This window comes from Triturus cristatus, unplaced genomic scaffold (assembly GCF_964204655.1).
Source record: "Triturus cristatus unplaced genomic scaffold, aTriCri1.1 SCAFFOLD_746, whole genome shotgun sequence".
NCBI lineage: Eukaryota > Metazoa > Chordata > Amphibia > Caudata > Salamandridae > Triturus > Triturus cristatus.
The window spans coordinates 78,559-82,500 of record NW_028187328.1 but is presented as its reverse complement, the minus strand read 5'-3'; positions in this window follow the sequence as shown (position 1 = coordinate 82,500).

The window sequence follows — 3,942 nt, the reverse complement described above, 5'->3', positions numbered from 1 at the left end:
TGACCCAGCAAACTCGGAGAAAAAGACCCATCGGGAAGGGGGCTGGGAGGCAGGTGTGCGCACCCGGGCCCCTGGGGGCCCCGCTTCGGGCGGGCCCAGGGGCTGCCTTCCCCCGTCTCGGGATCCACGGACCTCACGGGGCTCTGACCCAGAAAACTCGGAGAGAAAGGACCATCGGGAAGGGGCTGAGAGGCAGGAGCGTACCCGGGCCCCTGGGGGCCCCGGCGGGCGGGCCCCGGGTCTGCCTTCCCCTGATTCAGTATCGCCAAACATCACTTTGGTCTGACTGACCCTCTCCCTAGTAATCCGGAGGAAAATTACCCCCCTTTCTTGTAATCCGTGCGCACGAGGTGACAGAGGGGACCCTCGGCGCGAATGTACCCGACCTCCTGGAGCCCTCGCTGGGATCCGGGAGGCAAATGGACCCTCATCGAGACTTCCAGGCAAGCTCGGCCATCTGGTCGCCCCATAGGAAAGCATTGGGCGCGACCAGATGGCCGAAGGGGCCTGCGCGACCAGATGGCCGAAGGGACGTGCGCGACCAGATGGCCGAGGGGACAGGCGCGACCAGATGGCCGAGGGGAAAGGCAAAAGGGAAGGGGAAGCCTCCCCGGGCCCTCCGGACCCCGCCCCGGGTACCCTGCCGCGCGGCAGGACCCGGGACGGAGCCCGGGGCGGGGAGGCCGCCCTCCCCGGGGCCCCCAGGGGCCCGGCCGGGGCTCCGGAACCCAGACGAGCGAGGGGAGGCTCCCCGGCCACAACGGAACCCCGTCCCGGGCCTTTGGCAGTGCCGCAGGCTGGGGGACGGGGCCCGGGGCCGGAGACCCCGACCCGGGGCCCGGCCGGGCCCCTGGACCCAGCCGGGGCTCCGGGGACCGCAGGCGCAGGGGAAGCCTCCCCGGGCCCTCTGGACCCCTCCCCGGGCACCCTGCCACGCGGCAGGACCCGGGACGGAGCCCGGGGTGGGGAGGCCGCCCTCCCCGGGGCCCCCAGGGGCCCGGCCGGAGCTCCGGGACCCAGACGAGCGAGGGGAGGCTCCCCGGCCCCAACGGAACCCCGTCCCGGGCCTTTGGCAGTGCCGCAGGCCGGGGGACTGGGCCCGGGGCCAAAGGCCTCAACCCGGGGCCCGGCCGGGCCCCTGGAACCAGCCGGGGCTCCGGGGACCGCAGGCGCAGGGGAAGCCTCCCGGGGCCCTCCGGACCCCTCCCCGGGCACCCTGCCACGCGGCAGGACCCGGGACGGAGACCGGGGTGGGGAGCCTGCCCTCCCCGGGGCCCCCAGGGGCCCGGCCGGAGCTCCTGAACCCAATGCAGCCACGGGAGGCACCCCGGCCGCAACGGAACCCCGTCCCGGGCCTTTGGCAGTGCCGCAGGCCGGGGGACGGCGCCCGGGGCCGGAGACCCCGACCCGGGGCCCGGCCGGGCCCCTGGACCCAGCCGGGGCTCCGAGGACCGCAGGTGCAGGGGAAGCCTCCCCGGGCCCTCCGGACCCTTCCCCGGGCACCCTGCCACGCGGCAGGACCCGGGACGGAGACCGGGGCGGGGAGGCCGCCCTCCCCGGGGCCCGGCCGGAGCTCCTGAACCCAATCCAGCCACGGGAGGCACCCCGGCCACAACGGAACCCCGTCCCGGGCCTTTGGCGGTGCCGCAGGCCGGGGGACGGCACCCGGGGCCGGAGACCCCGACCCGGGGCCCGGCCGGGCCCCTGGACCCATCCGGGGCTCCCGGGCCCACAGGCGCAGGGGAAGGCCCTCCGGCCACCCTGCCACACGGCAGGACCCAGTTGCCGGCTGAGGACCGAGAGGGGTCCCAGAGTACCCTGTCCCTAGTAATCCGGAGGAAGGCTACCCCCCGTTCTTGAAACCCGCACGCTCCGAGTGACGGAGGGGACCCTAGGGGCGAACGCACCCGGCCTCCTGGAGCCCCGGCTGGGATCCGAGAGGCAAATGGACCCTCATCGGGACTTCCAGGCCTGGCCCTGCCATCTGGTCGCCCCATTGGAAAGCATTGCGCGCGACCAGATGGCCGAGGGGAAAGGAGCCACCAGGTGGCCGGCAACTGAAAGGACTCCCGCCTGCCCACCCACCAGGGGCTCGGGGTGGGGACTCTGCTTCCCGGCTGGGCCTCAGGCACGGGGAGGACCACCGGAGCTCTCGGGGCCTGGGCGTACCCGGGGGAGGACTGCCCGGGACCCGTGGAGCCCGTCCCTGGGCACTTTGCCATGCCGCGGCCCGGAGGAGGGAAGCCCCGGGGACCTGGGAGGATGTTGCCCGGGCGTAGCCCATCTGGTCCCCGGCAATGAACCGCACAGCCCCAGCATGGGTGTTTCGGCATACCCTGCCCCTACTAATCCGGAGGAAGGATACCCTCCTTTCTTGTAACCCGCGCGCTGCGAGTGACGGAGGGGACCCTAGGCGCGGACGCGCCCGGCCTCCTGGAGCCCTGGCTGGGATCCGGGAGGCGAATGGACCCTCATCGGGACTTCCAGGCCGGCCCGGCCATCTGGTCGCCCCATTGGAAAGCATTGCGCGCGACCAGATGGCCGAGGGGAAAGGAGCGACCGGATGGCCGGCAACTGAAAGGGCTCCCGTCTGCCCGAGCCATAGCGGTAGGGCTCCCGCCTGCCCACCCTCACACCAAGGGCTCGGGGGGGGACTCTGCTTCCCGGGTTGGCCTCGGGCACGGGGAGGTCCACCGGAGCTCTCGGGGCCTGGGCGCCCGGGGGAGGACTGCCCGGGACCCGTGGAGCCCGTCCCTGGGCACTTTGCCATGCCGCGGCCCGGAGGAGGGAAGCCCCGGAGGCCTTGGAGGATGTTGCCCGGGCGTCGCCCATCTGGTCCCCGGCAATGAACCGCACAGCCCCAGCATGGGTGTTCCGGCATACCCTGCCCCTAATAATCCGGAGGAAGGATACCCCCCTTTCTTGTAACCCGCGCGCTGCAAGTGACGGAGGGGACCCTAGGCGCGGACGCGCCCGGCCTCCCGGAGCCCTGGCTGGGATCCGGGAGGCGAATGGACCCTCATCGGGACTTCCAGGCCGGCCCGGCCATCTGGTCGCCCCATTGGAAAGCATTGCGCGCGACCAGATGGCCGAGGGGAAAGGAGCGACCAGGTGGCCGGCAACTGAAAGGGCTCCCGTCTGCCCGAGCCATAGCGGTAGGGTTCCCGCCTGCCCACGCAGGGCTCCGTGGCTGCAGGGCTCTGGGCCTGCAGGGCTCCGGGGCTGCAGGGCTCCGGGGCTGCAGGGCTCCGGGGCTGCAGGGCTCTGGGCCTGCAGGGCTCCGGGGCTGCAGGGCTCCGGGGCTGCAGGGCTCTGGGGCTGCAGGGCTCCGGGGCTGCAGGGCTCCGGGGCTGCAGGGCTCCGGGGCTGCAGGGCTCTGGGCCTGCAGGGCTCCGGGGCTGCAGGGCTCCGGGCCTGCAGGGCTCCGGGGCTGCAGGGCCTTGGGCCTGCTAGGGTTCCGGGCCTGCAGGGCTCCAGGGCTCCGTGCTGAAGGGCTCCAGGGTCTGCAGGGCTTTGGGGCTGCAGGCCTCGGGGGACGCCCGGGAGACCCATGGAGCCCGTCCTGGGCACTTTGCCTCGCCGCGGGCTGGAGGAGGAAGCACCCGACGCCCCGGGGAAGTGTCGTCCGGGCTTGGCCCATCTGGTCCCCGCCTGAGAACCGCAATCCCCAGGAGGGGTGTCCCGGCATACCCTGCCCCTACTAATCCGGAGGAAGGCTACCCACCTTTCTTGTAACCCTCGCGCTCCGAGTGACGGAGGGGACCCTAGGCGCGGACGCGCCCGGCCTCCTGGAGCCCTGGCTGGGATCCGCGAGGCGAATGGACCCTCATCGGGACTTCCAGGCCGGCCCGGCCATCTGGTCGCCCCATTGGAAAGCATTGCGCGCGACCAGATGGCCGAGGGAAAGGTGCGACCAGATGGCCGGGACCGGAAGGACTCCCA